At 47.9% G+C, this 25,558-nt stretch overlaps 1 protein-coding gene across 2 annotated transcripts in view; it reads left to right on the top strand.

Moving 5' to 3' along the window:
• Positions 1 to 3,246: 3,246 nt before the first annotated feature.
• Positions 3,247 to 25,558, top strand: part of gpr4 (G protein-coupled receptor 4) — a 68,871-nt gene continuing 46,559 nt past the window's right edge. For both annotated transcript variants that reach the window (XM_067974854.1, XM_067974852.1), the window contains exon 1: positions 3,247 to 3,409. The gene's annotated coding sequence lies outside the window, so the exon portion shown is untranslated. The remainder of the gene's footprint in view (positions 3,410 to 25,558) is intronic.

Here is a 25,558-nt window from a genome sequence, read left to right as displayed (position 1 = left end):
GCATTTAAAGGGAAGCTGGATAAACACATGAGGGAGAAAGGAATAGAAGGATATGCTGATAGGGTGAGATGAAGTAGGGAGGGAGGAGGCTCGTGTGCAGCATAAACACCAGCATGGACCAGTTGGGCCGAATGGCCTGTTTCTGTGCTGTAAATTCTAGGTTATTCTCAAGGTGAGGGATATTAGTGCTGTGGAGACACGTGCCTGTCTGTATCCCAACATTAAACAATAGCGGCCGAGCGACTGAAGCACGACACAGTCACGAGGGGCCTTGCGGAGGTCCGTGAGCAGGGTGCGAGGTGCAGTCAGATGCTGCCTGCAGTATAACCTGGGTTTTGATGGCTGCCGTTTACTCACTGGCATCAGACCAGCCACGCGGTTTAACCCTCTATTAACCAGTCTTCGGGAATCCGGTAAGGTTATTTTGGTGTTGGCACTAGTCTCGAGTTGGCGGTGGGCAGGGGGGGGCACTGAAGAAAGAAAGAAAGAACTTGCATTTATGTAGCGCCTTTCATGACCTCAGGACGTCCCAAAGCGCTTTACAGCCAATGAAGTACTTTTTGAAGTGTAGTCACTGTTGTAATGTAGGAAACGTGGCAGTCAATTTATGATCAGCAAGATCCCACAAACAGTAATGAGATAAATCACCAGATAATCTGTTTTAGTGACGCTGGTTGAGGAATAAATATTAGTCAGGACACTGGGGAGAACTCCTGTTCTTCTTCGAATATTGGCCATGGGATCTTTCACGTCCACCTGAGAGGACAGACAGGGCCTCGGTTTAACGTCTCATCCAAAAGACAGCACCTCCGACACTGCAGCACTCCCTCAGTATTGCCCTAGATTTTGTGCTCAAGTCTCTGAAGTGGGGCTTGAACCCACAACTTTCTGACTCAGAGGCGAGAGTGCGAGCCGCAGAGCCACAGTTGCCTAGTATAGTACAATGGCAGCTTTATACAGCCCGCGACCAACTTCAAGAGGTGGCCTCACGGACTTTAATGTGGTCCCGGACCCCCTGCCTCCTCCTGAAATATATCAGGGTTTCACGTTCATGAAACCCGTTCACCTCTACACTAAATCAGTGGTAGAAACAGTCCACCGCTCTCGTCTACTGTGTTCGTCGCTCCACCGTTGACGGCCGTGCCTTCAGATGCCTGGGTCCTAAACTCTGGAATTCCCTCCCCAAACTTCTACGCCTCTCCAACTCTCTCTCCCCCTTTAAGACGCTCCTTAAAACCTACCTCTTTGACCAAGCTTTTGATCACCTGTCCTAATATCTCCTTATGTGGCTCGGTGTCAGGTTTTGTCTGATTTACGCTCCTGTGAAGAGCCTTAGAATCATAGAATCGTAGAATCATAGAAAGTTACGGCACAGAAGGAGGCCATTCGGCCCAGCGTGTCCGTGCTGGCCTAAAAAGAGCTATCCAGCTTAATCCAACTTTCCAGCTCTTGGTCACGAGCCCTGTGGGTTACGGCACTTCAGGTGCACATCCAAGTACTTTTTAAATGAGTTGAGGGTTTCTGCCTCTACCACCCTTTCAGGCAGTGAGTTCCAGACCCCCACCACCCTCTGGGTGAAAAAAATTCTCCTCAGATCCCCTCTAATGCTTCTACCAATCACTTTAAATCTATGCTCCCTGGTCCTGAGGGAAATAGGTCCTCCCTATCCACTCTATCTCGTCCTGTCATAATTTTATACACCTCAATTAAATCTCCCCTCAGCCTCCTTTGTTCCAAAGAAAACAACCCCAGCCTATCCAATCTTTCCTCATAGCTAAAATTCTCCAGTCCTGGCAGCATCCCCATAAATCTCCTCTGTACCCTCCAGTACAATCACATCTTTCCTGTAATGTGATGACCAGGACTGTACGCAGTACTCAAGCTGTGACCTAACCAGTGTTTCATACAGTTCCAGCATAACCTCCCCGCTCTTATATTCTATGCCTCGGCTAATAAAGGAAAGTATCCCGTATGCCTTTTTAACCACCTTATCTACCTGTCTTGCTACCTTCAGGGATCTGTGGACATGCACTCCAAGGTCCCTCACTTCCTCTACACCTCTCAGTATCCTCCCATTTATTGTGCACTCCCTTGCCTTGTTTGCCCTCCCCAAATGCATTACCTCACACTTCTCTGGATTGAATTCCATTTGCCACTTTTCTGCCCACCTGACCAGTCTATTGATATCTTCCTGCAGTCTACAGCTTTCCTCCTCACTATCAACCACACCGCCAATTTTTGTATCTTCTGCAAACCTCTTGATCAAGCCCCCCACATTCAAATCCAAATCATTAATATATACCACAAAAAACAAGGAACCTAGTACTGAGCCCTGCGGAACCCCACAGGAAACAGCCTTCCAGTCACAAGAAACACCCGTCAACCATTACCCTTTGCTTCCTGCCACTGAGCCAATTTTGGATCCAACTAGCCCCTTTCCCTTGGATCCCATGGGCTTTTACTTTACTGATCAGTCTGCCATGTGGGACCTTGTCAAAAGCCTTGCTAAAATCCATGTAGACTACATCAAATACACTACCCTCATCGACCCTCCTTGGTATCACCTCAAAAAATTCAATCAAATTAGTCAGACACGACCCTCCCTTAACAAATCCATGCTGACTGTCCTTGATTAGTCCGTGCCTTTCTAAATGATGATTCATGCTGTTCCAATAATTTGCCCACCACCAAGGTTAGACTGACTGGCCTGTAATTACTCGGTCTGTCTCTTTCTCCCTTTTTAAACAATGGTACAACGTTAGCAGTCCTCCAATCCTCCGGCACCACACCTGTAGCCAGGGAGGATCGGAAAATGATGGTCAGAGACTCCGCTAATTCCTCCCTTGCTTTTAACAGCCTGGGATACATTTCATCCGGTCCTGGTGATTTATCTACTTTCAAAGATGCTAATCCCCTTAATACTTCCTCTCTCACTAAGTTTATCCCATCCAATATTTCACACTCCTCCTCCTTAACTACAATCTCTGCATCGCCTTGGGATGTTTTTAAAGGTTAAAGGCACCATATTAATGCAAGTTGTTGCTGTCTGCAATAATAATTTATGCCTTGAGGGAAAGACTTCCTCCTGAGTTTAATATACAAACAATTGTTCATTACAAACAGCTATAAATATGTTTTTAATTGCACCTATGTCACCGATACCCCTTGACGGTGTTTCATTCAAATGTTTGTGCTGTTGACACATTACACACAGGCTGCAGGTCATGTGGTCCATTGCTGGGAGAAGCCAAGCTAAGCAGCGACATTACTTGCTGCACACTGAGTCCTGGGAGCTGGAGCAGTAACTGGAGGTGGTGAAGAGATGGGACAACCCAGCCTGTGATTGCAGCCTGAGGCCGTCAGTGAGAAATGCCACAGAGCTGAGACCCCCCCACCCCCAGTAAAACAGGTACGTTTCATTTAAGTCATCGGAACTAATTGATGTAGTTTAAAAGTTTCTGTCGTCAGCATGCGGTCTTTTGGCCATTACCTCGGTGTTTAATCGATGTGTATGCGTTTGTGGTTGACAATGTCGGTCGTGGTTTCAGTTCTTTAAATATCCCTCCCTGAGGGAGGGGTGGGGAGAGAGCACTTTGCTTGTTTTTGTACGCCCTGAGCTCAGACTATGTGTGACCAGCCCCTCTCCCCTGCACTCCCCACTCCCATTTGTCTGTCTCTCTCTCTCTGTCTCTTTCACTCTCCATTGACTATCTCAGATTGTAGGCGAGCACCTCTCTCTGAATGTCGGCCTGGGTTTTTGCCCATTTTAAAGCGGTGCAATCTTCTGAGGGAAGTATTTGGTTAAATGTCTTCGGTTTATTGGTGATGTAAATGATGTGCATCACCTGCTCCCCAAGTCTCCCCTCACCCCTGAAAGTGCTGACCGGTGCTGGGGTTCCACAGGCATTGGCTGCCCTCCTGCCCCTCACCCGAAGGCTCGTTCTTCATTTGGAGCGTAGACAGTGTCAGCAGGCTATTCGACCATGCGGGGCATCACAGATGATCCCAATCCAGTCCTCACAACTTCTACACATACCCTTTCCAGCAGGAATCATTGGATAACGGAAGGGAAGGGAAGGGAAGGAGAGAGGGGGGGGGAAGGAAAGAAAGAAAGAATTATATATATATATAGATGCCAGTGCCAGCCTGTGTCCATGAGGGAATGCCTCACGATCGCAGGTAATTCTACACCTCTCCTGGGCTGGAGTCAAAGCCTTTTCAATTCCTTTTGTCTACTCTGGCGAACATTTAAAGGCGAGCATTTACTTTGACACAAACCCAGTCAGAGTTTATCTCCACTGTCCCTTCCTCCCCACCTCACCATCCATGCAGTAAATGTGTGAGGTGTTGCAAAATATTCTGTGGAATGTCGAGCTGAAAAGGAAGGTGTAAAAGGTGACAACCTCAGTAAAATGGGCCAATGGAGCAACATGATCCCACTGGCAATGGGTTCCTCTTTAAAGATGCCGAGATTCCCTCGTCAAAGGGGCAATGATTTAGATGGTCACTCGAATCGGGATTCAATGAAATGATTCCCTCTTAAAAGAGCTCCCGATTGTAGGGCTTATTATTTAAACGGCCTCACTGTAACATGATTCCCTCTCTAAAGGGGATCCAGTTGGCAAAGCAACTTCTATAGAACAGCTTCCAAGCACAGGGGGTGTGGAGTATACCAGAGTGTTACAGTGAGGGGTGCGGGGTATATCAGAGTGTTACAGTGAGGGGTGCGGGGTATATCAGAGTGTTACAGTGAGGGGTGTGGGGTATATCAGAGAGTGTTATAGTGAGGGGTGTGGGGTATATCAGAGTGTTACAGTGAGGGGTGCGGGGTATATCAGAGTGTGTTACAGTGAGAGGTGTGGGGTATATCAGAGTGTGTTACAGTGAGGGGTGTGGGGTATATCAGAGTGTGTTACAGTGAGAGGTGTGGGGTATATCAGAGTGTGTTACAGTGAGGGGTGTGGGGTATATCAGAGTGTGTTACAGTGAGGGGTGTGGGGTATATCAGAGTGTGTTACAGTGAGGGGTGTGGGGTATATCAGAGTGTTACAGTGAGGGGTGCGGGGTATATCAGAGTGTGTTACAGTGAGGGGTGTGGGGTATATCAGAGTGTTACAGTGAGGGGTGTGGGGTATATCAGAGTGTTACAGTGAGGGGTGTGGGGTATATCAGTGAGTGTTACAGTGAGGGGTGTGGGGTATATCAGAGTGTTACAGTGAGGGGTGCGGGGTATATCAGAGAGTGTTACAGTGAGGGGTGTGGGGTATATCAGAGTGTTACAGTGAGGGGTGCGGGGTATATCAGAATGTTACAGTGAGGGGTGCGGGGTATATCAGAGTGTGTTACAGTGAGGGGTGCGGGGTATATCAGAGTGTTACAGTGAGGGGTGCGGGGTATATCAGAGTGTGTTACAGTGAGGGGTGCGGGGTATATCAGAGAGTGTTACATGAGGGGTGTGGGGTATATCAGAGTGTTACAGTGAGGGGTGCGGGGTATATCAGAGTGTGTTACAGTGAGGGGTGCGGGGTATATCAGAGTGTTACAGTGAGGGGTGCGGGGTATATCAGAGTGTGTTACAGTGAGGGGTGCGGGGTATATCAGAGTGTTACAGTGAGGGGTGCGGGGTATATCAGAGTGTGTTACAGTGAGGGGTGCGGGGTATATCAGAGTGTTACAGTGAGGGGTGCAGGGTATATCAGAGTGTGTTACAGTGAGAGGTGTGGGGTATATCAGAGAGTGTTACAGTGAAGGGGTGCGGGTATATCAGAGTGTTACAGTGAAGGGGTGTGGGGTATATCAGAGTGTTACAGTGAAGGGGTGTGGGGTATATCAGAGTGTTACAGTGAAGGGGTGCGGGGTATATCAGAGTGTTACAATGAAGGGGTGCGGGATATATCAGAGAGTGACTGTTTCTTTTCTTGTTCCTATTAACCTGCAAATATATCATATTAATCTTCTCCCTGCTCTTTGTGTCTTCATTGTATCGATCTGTCCAGTTCTGCACTCTGTGTCTTGGCCCATCACCCAGATTCTATGCAGTCAGGTAAGGTTCATTAATAAGAACATCGGAAAGTGCCTCTTGACTGATTGAATCTGTGGGGCTAATTATCCAACTCTTTATTATTGATGGCCTGGAAAATTGTACGTAACCCGCGTCCAAATCTCCGATATACTTCGCACAATGGACTACTTTTTGAAGGGCAGTGATTGTTGCTTTGTAGGCAGATGCAACTGCCATTCTCTGCACAGCAAGATCCCACAAGCAGCAAGTGCGATGAGCGATCGGTTAACTTGCTTTCGGTGGCGTTGGTCGAGGGATAAATATTGTCCAGGACACCGGTGGTGAATTCCCTTGTGCTCTCCTTGGAAATAATGCCATGGGATCATTAACGTCCACCTGAGAGGGCAGACAGACGGGGCCTCGGTTTAACGTCTCATGCGAAAGACGGCACCTCCGACAGTGCAGCATTCCCTCAGTACTGCACTGGGAGTGTCAGCCCTCAAGAGTGAGCTTCAAGCCTTTGTTCTCAGAGGCAGGAGCGTTCTATATGTAAATATAATGAAAACGTTAAGTGTGGAATATACATTTTTGCTGTACTCCAAGGTTTTAGTGCATTTAGTCTTTCTCAGGAAGAAGAAGATCGCACTTCATGAAGGTCTAGACAGAGAGGATAGAGAGAAACTGTTCCCCATTGGTGGAAGGGTCAAGAACCAGAGGACATAGATTTAAGGTGATTGGCAAACAACCAAAGGTGACATGAGGAAAAACCTTTTTACACAGCGAGCGGTTAGGATCTGGAATGCACTGCCCGAGGGGGTGGTGGAGGCAGATTCAATCATGGCTTTCAAAAGGGAACTGGATAAGTACTTGAAACGAAAAAATGTGCAAGGCTACGGGGAAAGGGCGGGGGAGTGGGACGAGCTGGATTGCTCTTGCATAGAGCCAGCCCGGACTTGATGGGCCAAATGGCCTCCTTCTGTGCTGTAACCTTTCTATGATTCTATGAATTCAGCCACCCATGACTCCTTTTCTTGTGAGTTGCCACACTGATTTATCAATAATTGTGCAGGGTAGGTAACTACGTGCTTCCGTCTGAATCAATCGCAGTCCGTGTTGTTCCTTTGGCTGCCAACCATGATTCATTCTTTATGGAAATGTTAGAAAAACAATTCGAAATGTTCAGGAAGATAGCAGAGAAATGCTGGGGGTTAAAAGGTCAGATCCATTGGGCCACCTGTGAGTCGCCTCTCCTCAATCACACCCAGGCAGCTATTTTTTATTATAATTCTTGGGGATGTGGGCGTCGCTGGCGAGGCCGGCATTTATGGCCCATCCCTAATTGCCCCTTGAGAAGGTGGTGGTGAGCCGCCTTCTTGAACCGCTGCAGTCCGTGTGGTGAAGGTTCTCCCACAGTGCTGTTAGGGAGGGAGTTCCAGGATTTTGACCCAGCGACACTGAAGCAACAGTGATGTATCTCCTGCAGGACTCCTCTCCTCACACATCGCCCTCCTCTCGTCACAGACCTTTCCTGCTCCCCCCTCCCCTCTCCTCTCCTTGCCTCTCTCCTAAACTTCCCCCACCCCCCAGATTAGCCATGATCTAACTGAACGGCGGAACAGGCTCGAGGGGCTGAATGGCTTCCTGCTGCTCCTACTTGGGCAAGATGCCAGAGGGCAGCCAGTCCCAGTGGACCTGTACACCGGGTGTGAGTCGGCACTTTTGGGAGGGGAGGGGGGAGAACATTAGAAACGAGAGAAGGTGACAGCCCTTCAATCCTGCGGCTGGCTTGAGGCAGCGGATTTGTCTTTAACACAGAAACCCGCAGCGAATGGAGCTTTCCAGAGTTCACTTTGCACCGAGCTGCCAATTGCATGGCAGCCCACAACCAGGCTCCACTGAAACACTTTTGCCTAGACAGTCTAGAACTAGGGGTCACAGTCTCAAGATAAGGGGTCGGCCATTTAGGACTGAGATGAGGAGAAATTTCTTCACTTGGAAGGTTGTGAATCTTTGGAATTCTCTACCCCAGAGGGCTGTGGATGCTCAGTCGTTGAGTATATTCAAGACTGAGATCAATAGATTTTTGGACTCTAAGGGAATCAAGGGATATGGGGATCGGGCAGGAAAGTGGAGTTGAGGTCAAAGATCAGCCATGATCTGATTGAATGGCAGAGCAGGTTTGAGGGGCCATGTGGCCGACTCCTGCAGCTATTTCTTATGTTCTTATCCAGCGACTGATGTTATGGAGGCAAACACGGCAGCCATTTGGCACATTGGAAGGTCTCACAAACAGCAGTGAGGTGAATGGCCAGTTCACGGCACTGTTGGTTGAGGGAGGAATGTCGACCAAGATCGTGGGAGAGCTCGCCGCTTTTCTTTGAGTTGTGCCATTTGATCTTCAACACCCCCCCACTAGAACAGGCAGGCGAGGCCTCAGTGGAACAGCTAATCCAAAGGACGTCACCTCCAACAGTGCAGCACTCCCTCAGTACTGCACTGAAGTGTTAGCCCAGATTAGGTGGCAATCCTTATTCATTGTTAGTGCATAGTCCAAAGAGACATATGGATGGAGAAGCAATATGGATTCGCATTGGGTTTGGTAAACATGTCGACGGACAAATTCTTTCATCTTAACGAAATAGCTTGACGAACCAAAGAACTGCCTTGTGACTTTTTCAATAACAGCACCCAAAGAAATATTTATCCTCAATTTACTTCTGTGAGCGTTAGTTTCATGTTGGAAAATCATGAAAAGTTTTGATAGAATAAATGAGGAGAGACTGTTTCCAGTGGAAGGAGGGTTGGTAACCAGAGGACACAGAATTACGGTAATTGGCAAAAGAACCAGAGGGGGAGATGAGGAGAATGTTTTTTTATGTAGTGAGTTGTGATGATCTGGAATGCGCTGCCTGAAAGGGCGGTGGAAGCAGATTCAATAATAACTTTCAAAAGGGAATTGGATAAATACTTGAAGGGGAAAAATGTGCTGGGCTATAGGGAAAGGATAGGGGAATGGGATTAATTGGATAGCTCGTTCAAAGAGCCGGCACAGGCACGATGGGCCGAATGGCCTCCTTCTGTACTGTATGATTCTATGATTCTATGGTTTAGGCTCCTAGTTTGTTTTCCGATCTGCAGGTCGTGACCTCACTAATTTCCATAGGACTTTCTAGTCAGTCACATGCTGATACATTCTCACGCCTTCCGGAACCATCCAAGTTATTGAATCCCACTAATGACACGAGCTGTTCTCTCTGTTCTTTTAGTTTCTTTCTCCATGCTTTTGAAAGAGGAAACCCCAACAATACAAATACAGCCCTTCGGGGCCTCTCCTCTTTTCTATCTGAGTATTTTTGGGTAATTTCCTCCTTTGTTATGCTGTAGTTTTATCTCTTTCTTTTTGTCCTTCAAGGTCGCCGAGAGGACACAGCCAGCTACCCACGCACCACCAGGGCTTTCTGTAGCTGCGGTCAGAATCCGGCCGGCCAGATTTGACCTCCCCCCCCACCCCACCCCCTCTTTCAGTTTTTCCGTCCGAAGCCCTGAGATATTTTTGCTGGCCGCCTCCTTGTTCCATTCAGATCGGGGTAGAGTGGAGAAAGATCCAACCTTGCATCTGTCCCAGCTCCATGACACCAAGCACCATCGAATCAACATTCATTCCATCCCCGTTCCCAGTCTTCTCCGTGCTATCCTGATCCTGGGTGGTAGATTCCTCTGGGATTCAGAGCTGGCCATGATGGGGATGTTTTGGGAGGCAGTAAAGACCCCCTTGGAAGAGTCACCAACATCTCTGACCCAACTTGTGTCTTCGCAAATTCCCTCCAGATATCTCAATAACAAAAGCATTTCACCAGGGCTAAGTGATCTGGGTTGAGGATTTGTAAAGACAACTTATCTCTGGTTTTTCCCAGATCCTGTCCGTGGTTCCACAACATTAATAAATTCCTTAGAGTACTATGTACAGTTCTGGTCTCCATACCACAAAAAGGATATAGAGGCATTCGAGAAGATGCAAAAAAGGCTTACAAGGATGTTACCAGAACTGAGAGGTTCTACCTATCAGGAACGATGCTAGGGCTCTCCTGTCTAGAACGGAGAAGGCTGAGGGGTGACCTGATAGAGGTCTTTAAAATTATGAAAGGGTTCGATAGGGTAGACGTGGAGATGATGTTTCCACTTGTGGGAGAGACCAAAAGCAGGGGTCAGAAATATAAGATAGTCACCAATAAATCCAATAAAGAATTCAGGAGAAACCTCTTTAACCAGAGTGGTGAGAATGTGGAACTCGCGAACACATGGAGAATTTTGGGGTGATTAGCACAGATGCATTTAAGGGGAAGCTGGATAAACACATGAGGGAGAAAGGAATAGAAGGACATGCTGATAGGGTGAGATGAAGAGGGGAGGGAGGGGGCTCGTGTGGAGCATAGACCAGTTGGGCCGAATGGCCTGTTTCTGTGCTGTAAATTCTATGTAATTCTGTGTAAGTCAGGTCTCAGCTTGCCAGACTGTACTAATTCCCAATCAAAAGTACAAGTTGATCCTTCAGTTCCTGAACCCCATTTAGCAAAGAAAGACTTGCATTTATATAGTGCCTTTCATGACCTCAGGATCTCCCAAAGCGCTTTACAGCCAATTAAGTACTGTTTTTTTCTGAAGTGTGGCCACTGTTGTATTGTAGGAAATGCGGCAACCAATTTGCACACAGCAAGATCCCACAAACAGCAATGTGATACGCTGGGCGGGTTAGGTTAAAAATCAGGGTAATTCTTTCTCTTTCCTTTCTATATCGAAAGTTATTTTGCGCAGGTGGATTAGATTAAATATATCAAAGTCTGCTTCTCTGATAGAAAATGAGAGTTCAACAGAATTGCGGTTGTTACACCCACAAATCACGTTACAGACGAGTTCCTGTTCAGCAGAAATGTTTTTTCACACTTTATTAATTTCTTAGCATTTTTGCAATGAAACGTTAGTCGCAGCCTCTATGGTCCAGCTCCTTCCATGCTTTGCAAAACATTGTGTGAGGTGCAAAGTGTTTCAGTGGAGCCTGGTTGTGGGCTGCCATGCAACTGGCAGCTCGGTGCAAAGCGAACTCTGGAAAGTTCCATTCGCTGCGGGTTTCTGTGTTAAAGACAAATCCGCTGCCTCAAGCCAGCCGCAGGATTGAAGGGCTGTCACCTTCTCTCATTTCTAATGTTCTCCCCCCTCCCCTCCCAAAAGTGCCGACTCACACCCGGTGTACAGGTCCACTGGGACTGGCTGCCCTCTGGCATCTTTCCCAAGTGGCCACTAGAAAAGTAGGAGCAGGAGGAGGCCATTCAGCCCCTCGAGCCTGTTCCGCCGTTCAATCAGATCATGGCTGATCTGTATCTTAACTCCATTTACCCGCCTTGGTTCTGTAACCCTTAATACCCCTTACCCAACAAAAATCTACCCATCTCAGTTCTGAAATTTTCAATTGACCCCCAGCTTTTTTGGGGGAGAGAGTTCCAGATTTCCACTCCCCTTTGTGTGAAGAAGTGCTTCCTGACATCACCCCTGAACGGCCTGGCTCTAATTTTAAGATTACGTCCCCTTGTTCTGGACTCCCCCCACCAGAGGAAATAGTTTCTCTCTATCGACCCTATCAAATCCTTTAATCATCTTAAACACCTCGATTCGATCAGTTCTCATGACATTGAGTGTCACCAAATTATTCGATCTTGATGATCATAACCAAACCAAAAGTTGTCCTCAACTGACAAATATGTAAAAGAAAGAAAGAACTTGGATTTATACAGCACCTTTAATGACCTCAGGATGTCCCAAAACACTTTACAACCAGTGAAGCACTTTACGAAGTGTAGTCACTGTTGTAATGTAGGAAATCCAATCCAATTTGCGCACAGCAAGATCCCACAAACCCGGAAAGCTGCCAAGTACTTTTGAAGTATCGTCATCATTGTAATGTCAACTTGCGTACAGCAAGGTCCCACAAGCAGCAATGACTTAAATAAGATAATAATGCAAGCATTTTCTAATCGGAGGGGAGTGGGAACCCTGGTTGGGTCTCCCCTTGTTTAGCCCAGGAACAGTAAGGCCAGTTATAGAGGCACACCACCGTGCTGACACAGAATCAGCTGGCAAAATATGATCAAACTAGGGACCTTCCTGATCGATATGCTTCAGTACCTCAGCATGCAGCACATTTACTTTCTGAGCCCTCAATGAGTCTCCATCTTCTTCCTATAAAGGCCAAAATGGTGGAGCAGGCCTGATTGGCCTCCTCCTGTACTGACTCTCCTCAACCGGTTCTAATACTGTACTTAGTCTTCTGAGAAAAGTACAAGTTTCAAAAATAGGAAACTAAAATTGCTCCCTGATCCACGAAGGTAATTGAGTGAAAACTGCAGGTTATCAGTTTAACATTACGACCTCCATAAATCAAGACTAATTCCACGGCTGACATCTCCACATTCCCATGGTACTGAGGTGGGGAGAGGAGGGCAGGGGGAGATCACACCTGGCGTCAGCCTGCAGTTTCCTCCTTTGCCAGTGGCTCGATCTTATCATCTCCGCAGTGAGCTTTCAAAACCGCTGAAAGAGATGTTTAGAGAACAGTCACAGGCAGAACACAACAAGAAACAAGTCCTGTTCACACGCTGACAGGGCCCGTCTGTGGCAGCGATGAGATAGGTCACCGTGCGTTGGTGTGGGCGCGATTGCTGCCGCCGTTTAAATTCGGAGACCGGAGCCCCTGAGCCGCTCAACCGGCATTTACGCCAATAAAAATCCGGCCCCCTTTTCCAGACCCACGGTAATCGGGGTCTACGGGTTTGTCACTGGGGTATGGGAGCCAGATTTAACTGGGCAAACATCAACAGCCAGCACAGGCACCAGAATCCGAAATAAAAGCGCAGGGAACTTTTTTGTTTTATTTATTCTCGGGATGTGGGCAACACTGGCTAGACCACATTCCTAGCTGCTCCGAGGAGATAGCGTTGAGATGTCTGTTTGCCTTTGTCGTGATCGTTTGCTGGGCCACGTCAGGGCGTGTCAAGACTCAACCGCATAGCGTGAGACTGATACCCGGTGTAGGCCAGGTCAGGTAGAGTTGGTGGATCACCTTCCCTGAAGGACTTTAACGGAAAGAAAAGAAAAGGACTTGCATTTGTATAGCGTCTTTCACCGCCTCAGGACTTTCCAAAGCCAGTGAAGTACTTTATGAAGTGTGCTCACTGTTGTAACGTAGGAGACGTAGCAATTCGATTTGCGCACAGCAAGATCACACAAACCCGGGAAAGCTGCAAAAGCCTCAGTTGGGCTTCTGACCTCTCAGGCGGATGCAAAAGATCCCACGGCCACTATTTCGAAGAAGAACAAGGGGGGGGAGTTCTTCCCGGTGTCCTGGGGCCAATATTTACCCCTCAACCCACATAACTGAAAAAACAGATTATCTGGTTCATTATCACGTTGCTGTTTGTGGGATCTTGCTGTGCGTAAATTGGCTGCTGCATCTCCTACATTACAACAGTGGCTAGACTTCAAAAGTACTTCATTGGCTGTAAAGCGCTTTGGGACATCCTGAGGTGGTGAAAGGCGCTGTAGAAATGCAACTTCTTTCTCTTTATTCAGTGGGCTGAGGGCCTGAGATCAGCACCAGTGCTTTATCTACACCTGATATGGAATCGCCTGGTAATTAACCCCAAATTACGTTTTAATGAAGTTGGAGGCCTGATATCACAATCATTAACCTCCTTGAGTCAACATCCTGTGCGACGAGGGAGCACTATCTACAACCGTGGCCCTGTTGACAGCGTCACTCAGCCGTGCCACTGTCGGGGAGGTGGGGGAGAGGACACTGCGGCACCCAGCTGCCCAGAGCAAGGGGCTGGGCCCATAATTCCCAACCCCCCCCCCCACCTACACACGTGGGCCGTAGCCAAATAGGGGCTGCCAACCCTCCAGGATTGCCCTGGAGTCTCCAGGAATTAAAGGTTAATCTCCAGGATACTGCTGGAAGCAAACACCCAGGACAACAAATCATTTTGTGGCTTTTTTTTCCCGTTTTCTTTGAATACTTTCATTTATTAGTTGTAGAAATATTGGAGCTGGGGAAAAAAAAGGCTGTTCGACTGGGAGGGGCGGTTGGAGGTGGGAGATCATGCGATGAAACCTCCAGGAATACGTCCAACCAGAGTTGGCAACCCAACAGCCAAATCGAGGCCAGTGACAGGCTTAAACTGCGATTAGAGGATTCGATTGGGTGGATAGAGAGAAACTATTTCCTCTGGTGGGGGGAGTCCAGAACAAGGGGGCAGAACCTTAAAATTAGAGCTGGGCCGTTCAGGGGTGATGTCAGGAAGCATTTCTTCACACAAAGGGGAGTGGGAATCTGGAACTCTCTCCCCCAAAAAAGCCATTGGGGTCAATTGGAAATGTTCAAACTGAGTTTGAAAGGCATTAGTTAGGAAAGGACATTAAGGGTTACAGAACCAAGGCGGGTAAATTTCCTACATTACAGCAGTGACTACACTTCAAAAAGTACTTCATTGGCTGTAAAGCGCTTTGGGACGTCCTGAGGTTGTGAAAGGCGCTATATAAATGCAAGTCTTTCTTTCTCTTTCTTTTATTCACTGGGCAGTGCACTCCCTGAGTGCTGCACTGTAGGGACAGCCTAGATTACCATTTTATCTTTCTTTTTATTTCTTTTATCACATTGAACACCAACATCAAATCTCCCCTTAGTCCCAGACGCTGGAGCCTTTCCATGTAACACAGGCCCCTCATCCCCGGTGTCAGTTTGGTAAATCTGGGGTGTGCTTCCTCCAGTACGATTAGAAAGAAAGAGGTGAGTGGGTCCAGGGCATGGGAATGGGAGGGTTCGGGGGTCGGGGGCCGGGAGTTCAGGGGTCGGGGCCGGGAGTTCAGGGGTCGGGGCCGGGGATAAGGGGTTCGGCACGGGATTTCGGGGGTTGGGTCCGGGAATGAGCGGTTCGGGGGGTTGGGAGACCGGGGGTTGGGAGTTCGGAGATCGGGGCCGGGAGCTTGGGGCTCGTAGCCGAGTGTGGCGTGGTCAGGAGATTGGGGGTCGGGGTCAGGAGGTCGGGAGATCGGGGGTCGGGGCCAGGAGGTCGGGAGATCGGGGGTCGGGGCCAGGAGTGGCAGCGATCAGATCCTTTGATGTGGAGCTGGGAGAAACACTCCTGCTCCTCCCAGCTCCACATTCAGGTAAGTTACTTACCGAGGGCTGGTTTCCCCGAGTGCAGGCCGCAATTGCGCTGGCTGCCTCAGGGCAAACCAACCTTGGAGCGGGGACATCAAGCAGGCGTTAGGCCCCTTATCTGCATATGCAGAGGGCCCACACCTGCTTCAGGCGTGGGTAAAGGACTCAAGTTTGTCCTTACCCAATATGGCGGGTGGGGCACCTCCAGCCAGAAACGTGCGGACGCTTCCTTCCTGCCATTCTGGGGCCTTAGTTTCCGAGCAGCGCACATGGGGATCAATTTCTAGACCTTTGTGTTCGAATCTCTGGAGTGGGACTGAAAACCCACAAATTTCTGACTCAGAGGCGAGGGTGCCACCCACTGACCCAAGGCTGGAACCTAGTCCGATCCCCTCTACTAGTGAGGAGCCCAAACTGCGCACGGTACACCAACTCTGGCCTAGCCATTATTTTACCGTCACCGTGACCCCTTTTTGTTAAATACTGTGGAAACTGGGATTAGCCGGCATTCCGGACATCGTATCCCTCTGTCTTCTTCGGCTGGAAAGCAAGAGTAGGAGCGGGAACAGCAATGAATCTCAGCGAAGCATGGGTCACAGAGGAAGTTAAGTAGGCCTCAAATGGCCCCTGAGCCGCATTGGGATTGTCTTTTGGCACAAAAACGGCACCCAAAGCTTAATTGCCCTCTGAAATGAATAGTATGAATTAAGACCAGATAGAGATAGCAACGATGATCAGAAGGCTGTAATCTAATCTTTCAGCCCAGGATTGTTGTAAAGCAATATTCTGGCTGGTCAAAGAAGTAAATCACTCCTAATGAGAGGTGGGGGGGGGGTTAAAAGGTCATTCAGTTGGTTGACGCATTTCCATCCACAGATCATGAACCACTTAAACAATCATAAACTCTACTCAGTGTACTTACACACCCATTAATCCAACTCACCTCGGTCAATCCTCCCCAGGTCTCAGTTGGTTCTCAGGGCAGAAATGAAGGGGCAAAGTACCGGCCCCGATTTTAACTCGGGGGTGGGAATCGGAGGTGCGGGGTTTGAAGTTGGGGGTGAACCTTCAGCGCGCCCCCCCAACAGAGTGTTAAAACTACTGACTGTGATTGCACAATATTGTTAAGTAAGGAGAAATATTTGAGCCCGACTGTTCATTAAAAGTGGAAGATGCGTCACGTTGTATCGCAGCGATTGCCAAGATAAGTAGAACGAAACAAGCTGTGAGCCGTACAGAGAATCGGTGAGACCGCACTTGGAGTGCTGCGTGTCTAGATGTGCCCAGAGTTCTGACTGAATGGCGAGGGGCTCAGCGGAGATCTGGTCAGGTTACCAGTGGTCTACCAGATTATGGCGGAGTGGCTCTGTCATGGGCTGCTCACAGTCGACGCGGGAGCCTCTACGTTTTCTCCAGGTTCTCAGGAACTGCTGCAGCTGCGCCTCAGCAGGCTGCGTCAGTCCAAAGACATCTGCAGAGATTGCCAGAGGCACTGTTTAGCTCTCTCCCAGACTGTGCTGTTGCCTGGAACTCATCCCAATCTTTGTAGAAGATTAAATGCCAAGTTAGTTGACATCTGACAGACTGGGATTGCTCTACTGCACTGATGCTGTTGTTGGAGATCTCAGTGAAGGGGCAAAGACTACACCAGCAAGGGTGAAAGGGGTCGGGGAGTTGGTGCAGAACATAACATAAGAAATAAGAACATAAGAAATAGGAGCAGGAGTAGGCCAATCGGCCCCTCGAGCCTGCTCCGCCATTCAATAAGATCATGGCTGATCTGATCCTAACCTCAAATCTAAATTCATGTCCAATTTCCTGCCCGCTCCCCGTAACCCCTAATTCCCTTTACTTCTAGAAAGTTGAGTTTGGAGATTAACTCAGCGAGGATGCAGGGAGGTGAAAGAGTGTACAGGACATGGTATTTGGAAAATGGGATAAACAAGAGGAAAGCCTTGCATTTCTATAGCGCCTTTCACAACCTCAGGACATCCCAAAGCGCTTTACAGCCAATTAAGTAATTTTTGAAGTGCAATCACTGTTGTAATGTAGGAAACGCAGCAGCCAATTTGCGCACAGCAAGATCCCACAAACAGCAATGAGATAATGACCAGATAATCCGTTTTAGTGGTGTTGGTTGAGGGATAAATATTGGCCCGGGACACTGGGGAAAACTCCCTGCTCTTCTTTGAAATAGTTCCGTGGGATCTTTAACATCCACCTGAGAGGGCAGACAGGGCCTCAGTTTAATGTCTCATCTGAAAGACGGCCTCTCTGACAGTGCAGCACTCCCTCAGTACTGCACTGGGGGTACCAGCCGGGATTTTGCGCTCAAGTCCCTAGAGTTGGGCTTGAACCCACGACTGTCTGACTCAGAGGCCAGAGTCATTCCCACTGAGCCACAGCAAACAATGGGAGCGAATGGGAAGGTGTTGGGTCCATTTGAATTCAATGCGATGGGAGTGAATGGGAGGGGGTTTTGGTTCATGGGGGTTTTGTTTAATGGAAGCGAATGCTGTAATATGTCTGATAGCATAAGTACCACCTCAAGAAGTGCTGTCAGCAGAACAAGACGAGACATGTCACCATACATCCTGGCTGTGAACAGTCCTAGTACTCCTTCTGCCTTTGCAGACAAACAAATTGGGTTTCCCACAATAGCCTGTACAAAACGTTCCTCAGCCATTATTCTATACAATATCAACTTGCCATGAATGGCAATCACAACGTTGAGATCATTCTCCCTGTAACTAAACCCTTGACTCTAATTAGGGCCAGGTTCTTTGTTGGTTCTCATAGCTCGGCTCATTAGGACTGTGAGAGTTCTGTTCCACTCCCAGTTACAGGCTCGGTGATGTGAATGGAAGGTCTCACAATACTGCTCCACCTAGAACTTGCTCAGAGACTCAGATCTCCGTGGTGTGCAACAGTTCACAAGACAAGGCAAGGGCAGGATTAAGAAAGAGGCACGTGTGTGAGCCTGTGTGTCTGTGCGAGTGAGGATGTAAAAGATCCCATGGCACTATTTTGAAGAAAGGCAGTGGAGTTCTCCCCGGTGTCCTGCTAATATTTATCCCTCAGCCAACATCACTGAAACAGATTATCTGCTCAATAATCTCATTGCTGTTTCCGGGACCTTACTGTGTGCAAATTGGCTGCCGCATTTCCTACATTACAACAATGACTATACTTCACACATATATTGCGCATCCCTGATTTTCATCGCCCCACCATTGGCGGCCGTGCCTTCAGCTGCCTCGGCCCTAAGCTCTGGAATTCCCTCCCTAAACCTCTCCGCCTCTCTCTCCTCCTTTAAGACTCTCCTTAAAACCTCCCTCTTTGACCAAGTTTTTGGACATGTGTCCTAATATCTCCTTATGTGGCTCAGTGTCAAATTTTGTCTGATAATCGCTCCTGTGAAGCGCCTTGGGACGTTTTACTACGTTAAAGGCACTATATAAATGCAAGTTGTTGTTGGTTAAGGTGACCAATGGCAGTGCAACATGTTCGAAGGCTGCAGGCTCAAGTCCGGTGCAGGTTAGATGCAATGCTGAGCTTTCTCTACACTGGCCCAACGTCAGGCCTTACAGCCAACTCTGAGTGCTTGGCTGGTACCAAAGGACAGTGAATATTCCAGTGAACACTCCACCCCACCTCCCACCCCCCTCCCCCCATCCCCGACCTCTCCGTTAACCTAGAACTGTGACCTTCACATTGGGCAGTGTCTCAAATTCTACAGAGTTTTGACTTTTGCTTTTGACTTATTGAGTTTTATAACACGTACCGCTGCTGGAGTATCTTGCACTAACCTGATATTGGTTACACCGAGTCAGGTACGATCCTGAGTTGTGTTACGTCTAGAGAATGTTGCGCTTGAAGTTGTCACAGGAGAGGGGTGGGTTGAGCGTTGCAAAGGGAGTTTGGCTCACAGGCACAGAACAGTGTCAGGAACAACAATAACTTGCTTTTGTAAGGTAGTTTCAACATAAAGAAGTGAGAAAGAAAGAAAGACGTACATTTATAGAGTGCCTTTCACGACCTCAGGATGTCCCAAAACACTTTACAGCCAAAGATGTACATTTTGAATTGTAGTCTCGACCAGAGACGACTATTGATGTAAATGAGAAATACTCCAGGGCCTCAGGTATATATACAGATCTAAAAATGGGTTTGTCTCAATGAGAGTAATACCTGATCGGCCAACACCACAGACAATGTCCTTGACGATGATCTGCTACATGTCCTCAGTTTGCCCTGTGTATATTCTGACTGCTGCCTCCCACTTTCTTTTCAATAAGCACACTTATATCAGCGAGTAACAGCTGTGAAGCAATGTCAACTACAATTCAGAAGCCGTTAAATTAAAATCTAATTAACAATCCCATTGTGGTGCGCTGCTGAAATCTTTGATGAATTGATATATGGTATTGATGGTGCAGTGGGTTAGACGCTTACACTCCTGGGACCTCTACCAGAGTGATGTGTGAAAAAGGTTCCTCAATCTGCTGGCTGTCAGGGTCCAATGTCGATTGAGATCGGTCGGTCTCAGTCCACTTCCTAATAGACATGGGTCCGCACCAATTGACAATCTTAGAGGCTGGACCATGGAGGAATATCACACTGATGCAGTAGGGGCCGCTCTTCTGAGGTTGAGGCTGAGGCACATTATTGTAGAGGGAGCTTTACTCTGTATCTAACCCGTGCTGTACCTGCCCTGGGAGTGTTTGATGGGACAGTGTAGAGGGAGCTTTACTCTGTATCTAACCCGTGCTGTACCTGCCCTGGGAGTGTTTGATGGGACAGTGTAGAGGGAGCTTTACTCTGTATCTAACCCGTGCTGCACCTGCCCTGGGAGTGTTTGATGGGACAGTGTAGAGGGAGCTTTACTCTGTATCTAACCCGTGCTGCACCTGCCCTGGGAGTGTTTGATGGGACAGTGTAGAGGGAGCTTTACTCTGTATCTAACCCGTGCTGTACCTGCCCTGGGAGTGTTTGATGGGACAGTGTAGAGGGAGCTTTACTCTGTATCTAACCCATGCTGTACCTGCCCTGGGAGTGTTTGATGGGACAGTGTAGAGGGAGCTTTACTCTGTATCTAACCCATGCTGTACCTGCCCTGGGAGTGTTTGATGGGACAGTGTAGACGGAGCTTTACTCTGTATCTAACCCGTGCCGTACCTGCCCTGGGAATGCTCAATTTTGACACTGAGTACCCAAGATATGATAGAGTTCAATTCCCCTGCAGTAATGAGCAAAAAAATCAAACCAAAAGGTTAATGTTATTTTATCACAGCAAGTTTCGGCTGCACTGAGATCCCTGATCAGCTCACTCCGACACTCTGTGCTGCCTCTGAAAGTTCACAATTCATCCAATACTGTTTCTGCATTCAGGTAAACTTTTCAACAGCGAGATAAAAATAATCGATTAGCAGTGATTGGTCTGATGATTGTCTGATCTTGTGGATGAGGGATGAGGGACGTCAGTTATGTGGAGAGACTGGAGAAGCTGGGATTGTTCTCCTTGGAGCAGAGAAGGTTAAGGGGAGATTTAATAGAGGTGTTCAAAATCATGAAGGGTTTTGATAGAGTAAATAAGTAGAAACTGTTTCCAGTGGCAGGAGGGTCGGTAACCAGAGGACACAGATTTAAGGCAATTGGCAAAAGAACCAAGGGAGAAATGAGGAGAATTGTTTTTAGGCAGCGAGTTGTTCTGATCTGGAATGCGCTGCCTGAAAGGGCGGTGGAAGCAGATTCAATAATAACTTTCAAAAGGGAATTGGATAAATACTTGAAAACGAAAATTTTGCAGGGCTATGGGGAAAGAGCAGGGAGAGTGGGACTAATTGGATAGCTCTTTCAAAGAGCTGGTACAGGCACGATGGGCCGAATGGCCTCCTTCTGTGCTGTATGATTCTACGAGTCATTGCTAAATTTAAATCTGAGATGGATAGCTTTTTGGCAATCAAAGGTATTAAGGGATATGGGCCAAAGGCGGGTATATGGAGTTAGATCACAGATCAGCCATGATCTTATCAAATGGCGGAGCAGGCACGAGGGGCTGAATGGCCTACTCCTGTTCCTGTGTTCCTATTGTCCGTGGAAAGCAAAAAGCCCTGGCAGATGATTTGATTTGACTTTAGGCACCTGTGTCAGATTTTGCCACTGTAGAAAGTTCTGCTCTAGTAACATCTGTAAATTTGTCCCAATTCTCCACAAGTTCCTTTCTAGACCCAGGCAAAGGGCCAAAGGGCACAGTGCGGAACTCCCGCAGGGCGAAAGAGAACAGCAGCTAAATCAGGATAGCAGCGACACCAAGCCGGCTTACAAAGTCTGTAGATTGTAGGAGGGAGATTAGACCGAGGGAGGCAAAGAGTTTTACGGTTCTGAGGCCCTGGGAAGAACAAGTCAGAGCAGGAGACAGTGCGATAAGGCTCAGTCTCAGCCCAGTAAGTAAGCAAATTATTTCCGGCCTAATCGGGTACGTGGATATCTCGGTCCGACCTGGCTGGTGAATCCAGTTAACTTTATCCAGAGAATTCAAGTCATCTCCCATTGGAAAAACTTGCCATTCATGAATGACCCAGAAATCAAGACAGGCAAAAAACATTCCCTTATAAAACAGACTGCAAACAGTTGGTTTACGTTTGCATTGGTCACTGAAATGAGTGCTAGTCTTTCTTTTGTCCCCTTTCTTTCTCTTCCTCCGACCCTCCCTCTCTCTCTCTCCTTTCATCTGTTAAAATATCTGAGGGATTCACCTGTGGATTGGGCGGGGGAGTTCTCCCCGGTGTCCCGGCCAATATTTGTCTCTCAACAAACATCGCTAAAATAGATTATCTGGTCATTTATCTCATTGCTGTTTGTGGGAGCTTGCTGTGCGCAAATTGGCTGCCGCGTTTCCCTCCATCACAACGGTGCTTCAAAAGTACTTCATTGGCTGTAAAGCACTTTGGGACGTCCTGAGGTTGTGAAAGGCGCTATATAAATGCAAGTTCTTTCACTGATATTGACAATGATTGCCTTTGTAAATCTCTCAGATTCATGATTAAACATAGCCTCAGAGATACATACAGGAATTTGGAAGACTGGTAAACATCCCTGTTCATCAGGATATTATAGCAAGTTGTGTCAAACAAAGTAAAGATGAACGGGTTGTTAATACCGTCACTGGCTTCCTAAAGGGCCCACTCACCACCAAGAGACACAGCTCTTGGCACGATCCTTGTAGCAGAGAGGATCCAGCTCCAAACATAAGGAGAGCGACTCTTAGCTTAGGAAACTTCGGCCCCCTCAGTCCCCCTCATCCAATATCGGAAGACCCTTGACAATTTTTAAAATAGGCTTTCTCCATGGCCTATAAGCACCCTCGCCTCTGAGTCAGAAAGTCGTGGGTTCAAGTCCCACTCCAGAGACTTGAGCACAAACTCCAGGCTGACACTCCCAGTGCGGTACTGAGGGAGCGCCGCACTGTCGGAGGTGCCGTCTTTCGGATGAGATGTTAAACCGAGGCCCCGTCTGCCCCTCTCAGGTGGATGTAAAAGATCCCATGGCCACTATTTCAAAGAAGAGCAGAGGAGTTCTCCCTGGTGTCCGGGGCCAATATTTATCCCTCAACCAAAATCACTAAAACAGATTATCTGGTCATAACTGTTTGTGGGATCTTGCTGTGCACAAAATGGCAACGCGTTTCCTACATTACAACAGTGACTACACTTCAAAAATACTTCATTGTAAAGTGCTTTGGGACGTCCTGAGGTTGTGCAAGTCTTTCTTATTTCAGTTTGTGAGGGAGGGTCAAAGGGGTGGCTTTGTGAGGCAGTGATTTGTGTGTGTTTGTTCACAGAAGGGGAGGTGTAAAGGGGGAGAGAGAGAGAGCGGGGGGGTCCTCTTTGGCCTAGCTCACTGCTAATCAAATGGCATGCTAAGTAATCTACAAAATGGCTTCCCCCGGCCTGGAGCAGGTAATTGCCTTGAGGAGTGTGAAAGAGACAGATTTCCAGTTTCAAAACACAGGCGGGCGTCACTTCAGTCAAAGGTTCCAGCGCCTTGGGGATGTGAGAGTCGCTATATAAATGCAAGTTCTTCCTTTCTATCTTGACGTTATCCCTGCTGCAGAGTCCCTCAAAAAAATACAAGGAGTAATAAACAACTCCCCCTAGAGGGAATGCTCAATGTAGCAGGAATCCCTACAGGCCCGAGGGAGCCAGGTTCGATACTCGAACGGTTCTGCTGGAGCTGACCTCAAACAGGGGCAGCCGAGGTTGCGACATTTGGCCTCCGCACGTGTGGGCTAGGGAGGGTCGGAAGAAACAATCAGTCAGGGTTCCTGCTCCTGATCATTATAAATCACTGCTTAGGCCTCAGCTGGAATATTGTGTCTACGCCAAGGACTTGGAGAGGGTGCAGAGGAGATTTACCAGGATGGCACCGGGGATGAGGGACTTCAGTTTTGTGGAGAGACTGGAGGAGCTGGGGTTGTTCTCCTTAGAACAGAGAAGGTTAAGGGGAGATTTATTAGAGGTGTTCAAAATTATGAGGGGTTTTGATAGAGTAGTTGGGGAGAAACTGTTTCCAGTGGCAGGAGGGTCGGTAACCAGAGGACACAGATTTAAGATAATTGGCCAGAGGGGGAGATGAGGAGAATTTTTTTTTACTCAGCGAGTTGTTCTGATCACCTACAATGTCAGGGACTCTGTAAAACACACACCACAACCAAGTCCATCCAGTGCGCCTGTATTACACACACACAGTGCTGCACTCCACTTGAGGGAAGGTGTAATTAGAGAGTTACAAAAGTATTTGGACGACTTCCATTATAAATGTGGATATAAACATTTTTAATGGTAGAAGGTGACAGGAAGAATGCAGAGATGTAACATCTTTAATATTTTATAGATCGGTGCACGTACATCCAGGAGAGGAGAGACAAAACAGACACATAAAAAGATAAAAGAAAGAAAGGATTTGCATTTATATAGCGCCTTTCACAACCCCAGGACGTCCCAAAGCGCTTTACAGCCAGTGAAGTACTTTTTGAAGTGCGGTTACTTCTGTAATGTAGGGAAACGCGGCAGCCAATTTACGCACAGCAAGATCCCACAAACAGCAATGTGATAATGACCAGGTAATCTGCTTTTAGTGATGTTGGGAGAAATTCTTTTATGGAGAGAGTTGTTAGGACATTGGGTGCCTGATCAGAAACAGGGGTGGGGGCAGAATCCATAATCGCTTTTAAAAGGGAAGTTGACGTAAATTTATAAAATAATTTTTTTTTTAAAGGGCGGGGAAGCAGGACCAAGTGGGGAGCTCTTTCAGAGAGCCAGCACAGGCACAATGGGCGGAACGGCCTCCTTGCATGCTGTATGATTCTATGGCTCGGGACTTCCTCACGTAAATATTGGTTTCCGCCAAACGTCTGGCGACCTTACAGGAGCAGATTGGGAACGGCTCCCAGGGCATGCCCGGCCTATAACTGTTTATAGAGGTCGAAACCTCTGCTAAAACGGGCAGAGCGAGTGGCATACAAAAGTGTGCATCGTTCACCCCGTTAATAAATCCCTCGCCCGGCCGCCCAGGAGAAAAACCAAGCTGTGCTGTTAATAATTGGCCCAGAGTTTGCTGGAGTGGGGGCATCGCACGACCTGCCCCACCAGGTAGACTTTCGCCCTCAAATCGTCGCAAATCGTTGGACGTGTGAGCTGTTAACCGGGGTCAACGGGGTCAACGGGGTCAACGGGGCATCTGGGACCTTGGCCAACGACGGGGCCAACAGTCTGTCTCCCTAACCAATTAGATTTAAGGACTGAGAAAGAAACAGAGGAACAACACAGGAGGAAATCGGGTGAATTAGAGTCAAATCAGGTACAGAGAGAGAAATAAAGAGAGGGAAAGAGAGGTTGGACTAAGAGAGAGAGAGAGAAAAAGAGACAGAAAAGAGAAGTGAGAAAAAAATTTAACATTTAAAATTTTATGAATCTCTAAGCACAACCTGCAGGAATGAGACTCCACAGTTTCAATTGTTCCCCTCCTGGGCCGGAGAGGTTGAGTGGCCTTGCAGGAACATAAATCTCGTCATTAAAGGGGTCCTTATGCTGTTATGGGCTCATAAGTGGCAAGTAACATTCGCGCCAGATAAGTGCCAGGCAATGACCATCTCCAACAAGAGAGAGTCCAACCACCTCCCCTTGACATTCAACGGCATTACCATCGCCGAATCCCCCACCGTCAACATCCTGGGGGTCACCATTGACCAGAAACTTAACTGGACCAGCCACATAAATACTGTGGCTACGAGAGCAGGTCAGAGGCTGGGTATTCTGCGGCGAGTGACTCACCTCCTGACTCCC

The sequence above is a fragment of the Heptranchias perlo genome, chromosome 41 (assembly GCF_035084215.1).
Source record: "Heptranchias perlo isolate sHepPer1 chromosome 41, sHepPer1.hap1, whole genome shotgun sequence".
NCBI lineage: Eukaryota > Metazoa > Chordata > Chondrichthyes > Hexanchiformes > Hexanchidae > Heptranchias > Heptranchias perlo.
This window is presented reverse-complemented; position numbering and strand designations above follow the sequence as displayed.